This window comes from Dromaius novaehollandiae, chromosome 3, assembly GCF_036370855.1.
Source record: "Dromaius novaehollandiae isolate bDroNov1 chromosome 3, bDroNov1.hap1, whole genome shotgun sequence".
In the NCBI taxonomy this organism is placed as follows: Eukaryota; Metazoa; Chordata; class Aves; order Casuariiformes; family Dromaiidae; genus Dromaius; species Dromaius novaehollandiae.
In genome coordinates this window covers 115,368,832-115,382,269 of record NC_088100.1, presented here as the reverse complement: position 1 = coordinate 115,382,269, position 13,438 = coordinate 115,368,832, and the positions used below count along the sequence as shown (strand labels likewise).

The following is a 13,438-nucleotide window of genomic DNA, read 5'->3' as shown; positions in this document are numbered from 1 at the left end:
ACCTTCTTGCTCAAATGCATGTACTGTTTTCATTACTTGTCACTTCAAATTACTCTATTTTTCTTTTCCACTCCTCTGTTAAGGATATGAGCATTTTGCTGTATTGTGTAAATGTTGGTGTTGGTAGAAAAATAGAATAATACATTTTGAAGATGAGTCTGAAATTAATACATTGTTATTCATGGCAAATGCAGCCTAACATTTCAAACTTATCTATGTTATCTCATGAGATATATAAAAGAGCAATGCAAGGGAGTATTTTGTAAAAAGCTCCCATGGCACTCCGAGTTCAAGATTTAGCAATTAGCTTAGCAGATGAGAAAGGAGATAGTGATGTAACTGAGCTGCATCTAATTTGTCCATATCTAAGTGTCTAATAACAAACATCTCTGCTTGAAGAAGTGAATAATTCTCTGCAACAATTGCATCACCTTTTCAGATGAGAGAAGCCACTGTATAAATGGCAGTATAAAATAAGTTACAGTTGAATAATCTTCAACTCCTTACCTAAAAGTAGTTACTTAAATGTCTCTTTCAACTGTTGTTGTAATAAACATGCCATTTTATAATACCACTTTAAATGCATGAAAGAATCTGCAGGGAGAGAATTTTTATAAGAATTGTTATGTTTTAAGAAAATAAATTACACAACAGAGCTCAGCTAGAAATGCCCTGAAACCTTCAGAATTCAAGTGATATCACTCATGTGTATTTGAATTATCAGTAGAAGTCCCCTTTCATGAACTGTGTTAGATACTGTACAGAAAACCACTGTTGCAGTTGAGCAGTTCTGCCATCTTGCCTGTTAAGGACTGACCCAGTCAACGTTCAAGGGTGTGAAAAGAGCATATACATATATACAAGGCTTTGAGAGTCATAGTGAACAAGCAACACAGAGTCTAGACAAAGCTAGATTGAGGTCAGCCTTGGTCTTAGAGCTTTTAACCCTTGGAGCAACAATTTCTGTTTTAATCCATGGGATGAAGGGAGTGCCTAATTAGCTTTTCTGCTAGAAAAGGTCATGACATACAGTTTTAACAACAGAAGTTTGGGAAGAAGCCACTCATTTATTTTAACATATCGGTAAAGGAATGGGTATTGAGAAGGAGGTTAACTTAAACTTTTACAAGGTCTTTGACATAGTGCCTGGCAAGAGCTTGCTATAAAAACTAGCTAGTACTAGAGTGAGGAATGAAATATTTCCATTGAACAAAAACTTTTGAGGAGACCAAATTCAGTAAGACTTTCATTTTGGTTCATAAGTTGGTTTTCATTGTGGCGAAGGTTAAAAGCAAATCCATTTGAGGATCCAACCCTGTCCACTGTTAAATATTTAAAAATTTTAGGAACAATGATGTTCATGTAGCAAAGCAAACACTCGAAACTTAGAAGATCATACAAGTAAGGTAGTGTATGCAGTAGTAGTTAATGAGCTCAGATACTCAGTATTTGGATTAATCTTCATTGTTTAAAGTGTAATTCAAAACTGTCTCATTACATGCTATGTAAGTCATGCTTTGAATATAGTGTTGTCAGTTTTTGACAGGCTTTTCTATAGTATCCATCATTATACTGTCTGAGTGTTTGAGAAACAGTAAGGAATTTATCCCCATGTCACCTGGTGAGATGATAGAAAGATACCATCACATCAGTAGTTGCTTCTCTAAATACTAGAGCCTTGTCACAGTGATTCTCAACCCTAGTTCCATATTGCAACTTACTCTTTCAATCCATTACTGTCTTCTGAGCCTGTGAAGTCTCTCTCTTGTCCCTTTCCATTCAGCTCCTTCTGCTCTGTTCTCCACGCTGCTTAGATCCCAGAAAGCTGGCTGGAGGAGGCAAAGGGAACATAAGGAAGCTGTTGTCTCTGTTCTCACTTCTGATTCTTGACGTGACAGCTGTCCTGCTGAGTCCTTCCAACCCTGATCCTTCCCATGCTTATAGAAGACTGATTCTAGAAAGAACTTAACTGCTAAACTATCCCTGTCAAAAGGGTGAACTGGATTTATAATTTCATCAGGTTTGGATTGTTGTTCCCAGAAAGAGCAAAAGTCATATCTCTGACATTAAAGTGGCCTCCTCCTGTCAGATCTTAAGCTCCTGCTTAAAAGCTTGGCAGCCACTTACACCTTTCAATGAAACAGCTTTAAGAAGTTGAATATGGCAAGTCAGCTGTTTAATCTGCTTTCTCTGAAATTTGGCCATTGGACCATGAGGCTTTTGGACCACTCCATATGGAACATTGGTACCATCACTGGAAACTTCTAGTGGTGGCTGAGGACAGTTTTACTTAAGCAGCTTCCTTATGATCCAACACTTCCCAGCCTGAGCAAGCCCCAGAAGGCTCAAAAAAGCTCCTTTCCGAAACCAGCAGTCCAGATCTCTATAATGCTGTATACAGATCATAATGTAAGCCCAGAGTAGTAGAAGTAATGAGCTTTATCTGGTAGACACTCCTTTGGATGTTCCAGTTATCATTACATCTCATGTTTTCCAAGATGTTCTTTGGTTTTTTTGTTTTTAACCTTGATGTACTCCATTTTTACCATTCTGCCTTTAGAGCCACCTGGTACTCAGGACTTCAAGAGCTGGCTTTACCAATAGCCTTAGTCTCACTTTGGGCAGGATGTCTAGTTTTGGGCCCACTGTGCCGAACACTATGGAATTTCTCAGCTTTAACAGCCGAAGAGCGCAAGGCCTCTGGTTTCCTAAGGAAAACAATCTGCATATCAAAAATATGTTGAAGGACTAAAACGTATATTACACATGCCAGAATCTCAGTAGCACAACTTAAGTTGTGCTCTCAACCAACAAGCGAGATCACCTAAAATTCTTTCCCTCTGTCAGGAACTGAAGGGTTTTTGGAGCAGATGTATTCTGGTATCATATTCACTTGCATGTGTTATTTGAAGATGTTACCAGATGGACTAAGTTCAGTGGACACCAAGTGAATGTTTACAGGGTGACAATCCTCATCCTGTACCACTGAAGTCATTGGGCATTTTTCTGATGTTTAGTCAGCCGAGATTTTTCCAGTTTTTTGATGAAGTTTAGACTTATATACTGCGTCTTACCACCTCTGCTTCCTGACCTCCAGTGTAAACAAAACTGAATTTGAACTCTATTTTGTTTTTATAAATAATTTTTAGATGTTTTCCAAAGGCTGTTTACAATGCTTGTGTTACATCAGTTTGCTTACAAAACATGTATTTTTCTAAAAAAGCAAAAGGAGGTGGGGGAGAGAACCGAAGGTAGTGTTTGGACTCTCATTAGAAACTTGATTCTGAAAATCCTGAGAAGGCAGATCATTAGGCACCTTTCAGATGAGATGCAGGAAAGAGGACCTCAGTACTGTTTGTGCCAAATTCATTCCTTTTGCATTTTGTATCTGAGGCCCATCTGCCCTGAAATGCCCTGAAAGGCTTTCTAGTGTGTGGTACCCATGCAAGTCTCTGTGAGAACAAGACAGAACAGTCAGTATTTTTCTGATACCTAATGAGCCAGAGAGGAATAGTAAAGGAAATGCTTAGGTCTTTCCCGGGAACATCTATTTCTTCTGCTGTATCTTTGAATCTGCTGTTTCAGGAAAGCCATCCTGGTTTGATTGCTTCAGTTCCTGGTTTGGCTTATGGAAAGTCATCACATGTTCTTGTGATATGATTCTTGGAACATTCCCCAGGAGAGTCTGTTGCAGTTTGGATAGTCATAATTGTTTAATGTTGCTTTGTGATTAATGTTTTCCCCTCTCTGTAGCATAAAAATCTTTTGTGTGTTCATTAAGCATATTTTGGATTATTGACATCTAACTCCTGTTAAATGTTCACCTGCCAGTTTATTCATAGTTTTATATGCTGAGGGATAGTTGCTCTGTTTGGTAATCATGGTGCTGCAAGACTTCTTTCTAAAATATTTCAGAGTAATAGAGATCCTACTCATTGAATACAGTGAGGCTATAACTGTTTGCAATGATATATTCCAAATACCAGTTTTTCAGGGTTTTTTTTAATGGCTAGACACTTAAATTATGTAGGGACAAAGTGTTTTTTCCTGTATTTTTATCCAAAATATAACCCCAAAAGTATAGTAACTATCTGCTGTTGTCAAATGACTGACCTTGTCCATTTCTTGGATGTTTTGAGGAAGAAGAAGGAATAAATACCACAGTCTCAAGAGCGCTTTAAAGTCTTCTTCCTTTCTTTTAACTAAGATATCCAAGAAGTCAATGAGACTTCTTCGTACTATTAGTTTAACCTGAATGTTGTTTTCACGCAACAGTTATCAGAGTGAAATAGAGTATGCTTTCAGACTACATCATGCATTCAAGTAACTTCTTAAGTACAAGCATTGACAGGACACTCATGGCATAAGTTTATAGAAATATGAGAAGTTTACCATCTAGAGCTCTGTATACACATTCACATAATGCTTTCTCGTCTTGACATCTAAAACTGATGCATGCTTGTTTGCCTATTTACTTAGCTGCCTTTAAGAGCTGAACTGATCACTGTTGCCACAAGTGGAGTTTTACAAACACTGACAAAAATTATTTTAAAAGGCTACTGACAGGAGTGAATAGTTGTTCACAATATTTGTCGCTAATTATCTCTCTGACTTGATTTTGTTCTGTGTCATTTTTTTCAGAAGTCTGCTTCAACTGGTGTTGCATGCATTGTCTTTTACGCTCTAAGTGTCGACCATATATTTCAAGCTATTGTTGGTGCACGTTTGTGTTGCATGTATGCTTAGGTGTGATCGCTCAAATCAGCTCTTAAGGCAAATACTACTTCTCTTGTGCATTATACATGTGTTAATACACAAACAAAAATCTACCGTCGTGTTTTCAGTTCCTCTCAAATGTAAGATGAAGGTGGAACATCCTTATTTGTTGCAGTCTTCGCTATGTACTTTCAGCTTTTCTTTAGTTGTAGCTTTTTTAGCTTTTATCACCATTTTCATTTTTCTTATTGTATCTCTCCTGATATTTTTCATTTTTATGGCTTTTCTAACTATTCAAACTTTGTTCTGTTTGCTAAATCTCACTGGATTTTTTGGAGGTACAGAGGTAAGAAATATAACTATTTTGAGTGTTCTGACTGTGAAGACTTTAAGCTTAGACTGAGAAAAGTGGAGCAAAGTGCATCTTAAAACTGTCCTGGAAAGTTTCTCTCTTGATCCTTGAACCTTACTGTAGAGGACTCCACTTTGAATGAAAACTAAAAAAGGAAAAATTTTGAATCCAACTGTGAATCTAAAACCTGTTCTAGGAGTAAATCCGTGTAGTATCTCTTGGTCAATGCTCCACAGCTCTCAAGAGTTATACTGAAGAACCTTGTGATAGCTCTGCCCAAACTGCTCCAGCTGGTCAAGGGAGGGGGATAAATTTGACTTGACAAAAAAAAATTTACTGTCAAACACTGGAAATGGTTGCAAAGAGAGGTTTTGGGATGTCCATCCTTGGAGATACTCAGAACATAACTGGATATAGCCCTGAGCAACCTGCTCTAACTGGACCAGCTTTGAGCAAAAGATTGGACTGGACCTCTGGAGGTTTCTTCTAACCTATATGAGTCTGATTCTAAGAAAAATAAAAACATACAAATCCTGTGGCTTTCGGCTTTGTACTGAAGCAGTTTTTCAGACATCAGGTTAGTGATGATTCCTGTGGTGTTTAGAGCCTCCACACAAGAACAGTTTTCATGACCCAGATGATTTCCTGAAAGCTCTAAAAGATGCAGGGCCAGATAATAGCCAGCACCTTCATCCTGGAGCATCAGTCTTCTGTTACTCTATTTGCGCCACTGAAACCTGGGACATCTGCCAGACCTGGCTTTGAGGCTGTGTAGACTGTCGTGACATTTTATGGGACTTTGTCCTAAGCACTGTTAACGTCTTAGAACAGTCCACATTGTTCTGAACTATGGCAGTGAATAAGGCCATTCCATTGCTACTCAGCGTGATAATGCAGATACTGGCATGATGGATGACAAGTTTAAGTACCTGCGGTTTGAATTAAATGGACGTCTAATACTGCAATGCACAAATTTTACAAATGCCTGAATATAGAAAAGAAATACGTATTTTTTTATTTATTGCTATTGGTTACTTACTGTAGCAGTAATTTTTGCTTCATGGACTTGAAAAAGTACACAAGTTTCTCATTGCTTCATAACTTCCTTGTTTTTCTGGAGAGGAAGGAGGAAAAAAAAGTACTGAAACGCTACTCAGAAACACTACTAACACTGCTCAAACCTCTTCTTGAAAAAGCAGCTATGGAGATAATTCTAATTTCTGGTACTCTTGGTAAGTTCTGAAAGTTCTCTAAAATCTTGTAGCTTCTCCAGTCAAGTGAATCCTGAAATACTCTGTTGGATATGAACAGTACTAAAATAATCCTCTTAAATTACTGTTTTCTCCTTAAACAAGCTTTTGTGGATTTTTGTGTCACTGTCTTATTTCTGTCTAAATTTGCACTGCAAGTTTGAGAAGAGGATGCAGTGCAAGTTAGGGGATTACCTTATAGTCAAGCTTTACAAGAAAAGGCTGTTTTTCAACATTTTGCAAGTTGCAGAACCTGCTACTGTTTAATGTATTTTTTTCCTCTTCTCGCTCTTTCTCTTCTCGCTCTTTCTCTTCTCGCTCTTTCTCTTCTCGCTCTTTCTCTTCTCGCTCTTTCTCTTCTCGCTCTTTCTCTTCTCGCTCTTTCTCTTCTCGCTCTTTCTCTTCTCGCTCTTTCTCTTCTCGCTCTTTCTCTTCTCGCTCTTTCTCTTCTCGCTCTTTCTCTTCTCGCTCTTTCTCTTCTCGCTCTTTCTCTTCTCGCTCTTTCTCTTCTCGCTCTTTCTCTTCTCGCTCTTTCTCTTCTCGCTCTTTCTCTTCTCGCTCTTTCTCTTCTCGCTCTTTCTCTTCTCGCTCTTTCTCTTCTCGCTCTTTCTCTTCTCGCTCTTTCTCTTCTCGCTCTTTCTCTTCTCGCTCTTTCTCTTCTCGCTCTTTCTCTTTTCTTTTCCCACCCTCCTACCAAGGCTTTAGCATCAGTTAATGTGCTTGGTGTAATCTTTTAATAACATGGCACCTAATTTTTGGCCTGAGAAGGGAGCTAACAGGTTTTGAAGTAAGTTTTAACAATTTTGGAAATGTAATAACTACACAATTATACTGTCTTGCCAGAGCCTTTTTGGAAAAGGTTACTGTATTCAGAAGATAATAAGGAACATAGTAAAAATACAGACTTCAGAAATTCAGAAATAATAGCCAGGGAAAGAGCTTGTGCTGATGCCTTTTTAAATCCAGTGCTGTTAAGGGCAGAACTAACTTTAAAAGTGGGGAAAAAATCCAAATGGGCAAACAGATGTCCTTGGTGATTAAATTTCAACACATACAGATTGGATTCGTTTCATCGTACGGAACGGTGAAAGCCAACAGAATGCTGTACAGCTGAAGATTGAAAAGTTACCAAACTAAAAATTTAGCTGTTTCCTTTTACTAGTAAAAGGATGACTTAAACATGAAATATTCTACCAATGAAGATTGTGCTGATGTGTCTACTAATGGATTCTGCATGGTTATCTGTTAGCCTTTTAATTTATTTAAAATACACTGTCCCTAATTATGGAAAGGAAGTTATATTAGTTACGTAGTAAGCTTATGTAGAAGCAATATGACTGTGGCAAGTCGTAGGCTTCATATATGAGATTGCTAATTTATAATATGAAGCATTTTATAGTAGAGTTGCTACTGGAGAAGCCATCTTAATTATCTCTTTGTATTAACATTGATCAGAGGTTTTAAAAAATACTTGTAGGAACTTAATAGAAAGATATAAAAGCTTACTATACAATGCAGAGTAGTGTACAACTTTTAGACTGCTAAGCCATTAGTGCTGTTTACTGGAACACGTATTAGCTGGGCAGAGCTTTGTTTCCTAAGGGTACAATAAATGAGCAGCTTCATTCTTGTGCGCTGTGGAATAAGTACTTCTTGTCTGTATTTTTGCCCGATATGGTGTTTCACATGAGGACCCTTTAGTTGTACAGCATTTCAGAAACCATAAGGCATTTTAGATTTCTCTCTGGGCTGCCATTTAAAAAAAATCATAATACAAGCCACTGTATTTAATAAGGCTTAGAGTCCCATATTTTTGTTTATGATTTTCTTCAAAAAGCTACCACGATTTTCTCCCTTATCTTCCCCCACATGCCACTTTCTGTAGAAAATTTACCTGTATGCCACCATTCCCTGCTTTATGGGCACTTTGTGCATCTTCAAAAAACGTTATCAGACAGCATGTTTCCAGTGCAGAGAAAAATACAAATGCTGTTACATGTGCAAGGTCTCATAGGAAGCCCTGCATCCACTTCTGCTTGCCCCTGTCAGGGTAAATTCCAACTGCAAGTGGTTGAGAGAAAGAGCTGCTAGGATTGATGGGAAGAAGGGGGGACTCTCTCTTGTGAGGAGAGACCTGGTAATGCCGACTGAAGGAGCTCCAAGTTCTGGAACAATTTTGGTAGTTATCTTCATTTTTTGAACATTTATGTTCTTTCTAAATTGCTTCCCTCCCACCCAAATACTTCTTTCATAGTCTGTGTTTTGTCCGTTTCATCTCTTTCAGACACACTCCCCTAGTAACCTTACTCGTGAGGCTTTTATGAATTCTAGCCTGCATAGAAATAGGTTTTTTTGAAGTAGATAGGATGACTTCCATCCCTTCATTCCTTCCAGTTTGCTCACACCTTTTCTTCCATCTCCCCAGTCATCTTTGCAGCATTAGAATTGCCCCAGATAGGTTTCTTACTTGTTCACATGTCCCTGCAAGGCAGTGTTGGTTTTGTTATCCTTCATTCTTGGCACTTTGTTTCACTTCCCCCTTTTCCCTCTGCTTATTTTAATTGTGCTATGTCTTTAGGATCATTTCTTTTCTCTTCATATGCAATTGTGTTTCTCTGATTCAAAAGTATTTTATTTCAACTTCTTGCTTAACTGTTATCTTTAGAACATTTAAGCAAGATTACGTGATTTACCATATTTGCACGTTTTTTTTGCTCTTCTGTGCAAAACAATCCCTTATTCTTTGCATGCATTCCTTTATCCTGAAAACTGATATAACACATAGATAAAAGTGAAAAGCCCTAAGAATTTGGCAAATTTCAGCCTACCGTGCGTGATACTCTTTTCCTTCTGCCCAGGCAAGTGTTTGCTCCGAAGCACTGCAGGGTGCTCCTTTTCACAGGTCCTCTTGGAGACTGACTCGCATTTCCTTCAGTAAAACCTTCTTTCCTGTAAATTGTTAACCCCACACTTTACAGCTGTTTCAGCACTGTAATGTTAATAACTTAAAATCAGGTATTTCTAAACAGTCCTGCCAAAGAGATTTGAGAGAAATCTGTCCGAATGATCTCATTATTTTAAGTAGTGCCATCAAGTAATAACTATATTCTTGGTATGTGCATCTATAACAAATATTGAGATACTTCCCTGTTATTGTGCATGAACTTATTTCTTTCATTTTGGAATCTGTCCTTAGCTCCAGTGGTTTCCTAGGTTACAAAAATACAGAACGTACTTCAAAAATGGGAGAAACTTAAAATTCTGTTCCCTTCATATGTTTATCTAGTCTCTATTTATAAGGCACCTGAACATCGCTCTACAAGCACTAGGGGGGTTTTGTGTTATTAATATGGCTTCAAAAGAGATATAGTGAATGAAGGCAACAGTTGACAGTAAGTGATGTATTCAGTAATTTTGTGTTTGCAAACAACCTTATCCATGTTTTCTAAATTCAACATATCCTGGTTTTAATAACTTTCCCTATTGTATTCAGTCACAAGATACTTTAGCAAATATAATTGTTTCAGAGGGTAGATTTAAATGCCATTCAGATCTTTGTTGTTGTTTTTGACAAGCTATTCCTGTGTTGAAGTACTACTTAAATTTTTATTAGAACTTAATTTTTGACAAGTTAACTCTTACCTAAAATATAATAACACCTAGTAGAACTTAAAATCAATGAATAGAAGTTTTTGTTCCTTTAAAAGAAAAAAAGGAAAATGAAGGCTTTACTGTTGAAGTCATGTTTAAATTAATAATCTTTTCTGTGTTGTAAATTTCAGCCCTTAATGATGTACATCTCAATGCAGAACAAGTGAACTTTAAGTGAAAAATCCATGTTGTTCCTGTTAGGGGACAATTGGAAATGTGATAAAGACAGATGGCAGGCTATTTGGTTACACCTGCAATCTGCAAAAGCTTGAAAAAATTAGGTGAAGAATATTTTTGTAATTGCCCTTTCAATGAACTTGCATAAATTTTTTCTTCCACTTACTCAAAGGATGTTGATGACCTTATTTGGATTACTAGATTATCCTATATTGAAATATTATGCCATTTATAGAGTTAATCCATTTGAGATGGACATGCATGCGATTTCCCCCTTCTCTCCCCTCCTCCTCATTTTTAACACTACAGTGCATCATTTTGAATTGAAATAGTCCGTAATGGTCCTTTTTTCACTTTTCTTTAACAACATGAACACTAAATTATAGCTGTGCAATTATGTAAACAATAGAAATGCTTCCAGAATGAATACTTCCTTTTAAATTTTCATTTTGTGTAATTGCTGAAAGATTTGGAGCCATAATAAACCAAAATTATTTTACACATTTATCGTTCTAAAGGTCAATTATGAAAGAAGTAAAGAAACAACACTGTACCAAATGAGTAAACCAATTTCTATTGCCATCACCATATGTTTTTCTTATTGCTTGTGTTTTTCCAGTTACTGTGTACATAGCATTCAATTAAAGTGATTCATTTACTAGGCTGTAGGCTGCTGAACACAGTTTACATTTATAGAGCAGTGCTTTGAGGGGAAGGAAACAACTTGCCTCTGTTTGAATTACCTGATTTTTGCAATATCACTGATAGGACATATGTTCTCATTCGGTTGCTTTCTCATAAACCTGAAGCATTTGATAAGCTTGCAATGCTACTGAATTACTACATGAAGTTGGGCTTTTATTGTTAGCTGTGTTGTGCATCAAAGTATGCTAATTGAGAAATAAGAGCAAATTTGTCAAATTTCATCAGTAAATGCCTTCCAGAGGTGTGGTTGCTTTGCAGTCTGTCCTGTGCATATAACAGGAGATTCTGAACTGTGTTAATTTAAGTGAAGTCACTAAAGCTACCACAGATTTATGCTGAAGGGTCTGAGATGAAAAATGGGAGTGGAAACTAATGGAAAGCTAGGCTGAACACAGACCGACACTGCTGTTCACCATTAACTTCATTCAGTTATGAGTCTGTTGTTTCACTGGAGCATATGATCTCTGTAGTAACTTCATAATTGTAAAGCTGCATAACAAAAAAAAGTTGATTATTTCATTAGCTTTTCAAAACAGATTTTTTAAAACCTTTCCTTCTTATTCTGAAAAAATACATTTTATTTAGTTAGTTGTCTTATAAACAGCAAATTCTTATAGCTTTTGGAATAAAAGTTTTTTCAGATTATGTTGGGTGTTAGAAGTGTTATTTATGCTACACTAATTTCATACATATTAATGTATTAATATAATGGCTTTATAACTATATCTTTCTTTCTTTTTCTTCCTATTTTCTAAGTGTTATATAAAATGGTCATAATTAAGAGATCAGAGTGGTACCTGTAGTACCACTTGATTTCATGATTGAGGGTACACTAGCAATCACTTTGAAGATACAGCTTCAAATCAAAATAAGCACCCCAAAATAAATGCTTATACAGTTTTTGCAGACATGTGGCAGCCTCACAGGTTTTTGTTTTGGTGTGATTTCTTGGGGTCTTTTGTCTGTAGTCCCTCCAGAAAGCCCTATGTCAGTGGGTTTCAGAGGCAGTATTTGAGATTATAAAGAAAAATGAATGTTACTTTGGTATTTAACAGATGGAACTGACGAAACCAGGACAGAGTGAACACGGTTGTTTTGTAATAAGGCTTTGTACATGCTACATTCTGTTACCTTTTAAGCCAGGTTAGCATGGGTTTTTTTATTGTAGCATATGTCAACAGAACTGTACTCCCATCTGCTGCTGTAGGGTTTGATGCCCAATTATTCAGAGACCAAACATCACAGTACCTGGCTCCGTCAGTAATTACAGGTGTGTTGTGCTGTGAGGAGCCCCATGCATTAATCAGATGCTTAATTATAAAAAGGTGGATCTTTTGTTCTGCTTAGGGCATGAGTTTACCACCCCCTTTATGAGCTGCTGCATCCATCTGCTCTTTCTTTTTGAATGTTTGCATTGACTGATATTGACTTTAAAATGTATCAAAGGAAGTGATTAAAACTAGTTTAAACATTAACTCGAGTGGCATTTTACCTTATTCAGGGAAGTGAAAGCATTATCTGGTACAGTGCTAAAATTGAATATTATTTATCTGGTAATATTTGAAATATATAACCCTGTTTATTATTTCATAGGATTTCATGTTACTGCTGTAAATACTTTAGTAGAACAATCAATAGGTTTTGTCCAGGTGTTTAGCAGTGCTTTGAGAAAATACCAACATAATTAAAGCATATCTGCAAATAGAGAAAAGTGAATTTGATTTCTCTAGCTTCTGATTTAGAAATTGAGCATAGACACATTCTGGTGCAAGCCTTTTTTACCACATCGCAAGAGCAGTAAAGCTATAGATGGCCATGAAAAATTGTTTTCCTTTTCTTTGAAATTTTGAGGAGAAAAAAAACAAGTTTGAACTCCATGTAGAGATAACTTCATCTACTTTTTCTGCAAATGTAATACTGCAATTGCATTATATAGATTTTGTGCCTAACGTTCAACCTACCAAAACCCTGTAGAAGGGAAATCCTAACAACAATACAGGAACTTTGCTCTGATCTGAAGAGGTTGTGAAGAATTGAAACTCGGAAGGCGTTAAAGTTGAAGTGCTTATCTCCTGTCATCTGTGTCACATGGTAATTATGAGAGCAAGGATGGGGCTGGTAGTCTATTCTTACTTTTTTTTTTTTTTAAGAAGCAGCATTATATTTGTATGTTCTTTAAAACATTAATAAAAATCTCCCCCACACCCTACCCCCAAGACTTTCTATATTTGCTGATTAGGAGAAGAGGGATTTATAAGAATCTAGGTAGCATAGATTTATGTGTTACTGTGCTGTCTACTATCACTTTCTGCTTTTGACATCCACGTATTTCTCAACTAGCGTAGAAAAAAATCCCATGTGTCCTGGAGCAAAATAACAGCAGTAAGCAACCTGTTGTAGGTTATTGCCTTGAACTCTTTCAGGGAAAAGTGGATAGTAATTTTGTTATTTCATTATTTTTATGGCTGAAGAATTTTGAATAATGTGACTTTAGGTGATACCTCATTTTGGAGGGTGTACAACTTCATCTTAAAATTGATTAACAGTTTGAATGTTGAATGAAAAAACAATCCTATTTAACAAGAAA

General features: G+C 36.7%; 1 protein-coding gene across 5 annotated transcripts in view; it reads left to right on the top strand.

The window, feature by feature from the left end:
• RALGAPA2 (Ral GTPase activating protein catalytic subunit alpha 2) overlaps window positions 1–13,438 on the top strand; it is a 186,496-nt gene that overhangs the window by 82,102 nt on the left and 90,956 nt on the right. The gene's annotated exons all lie outside the window — the stretch shown is intronic.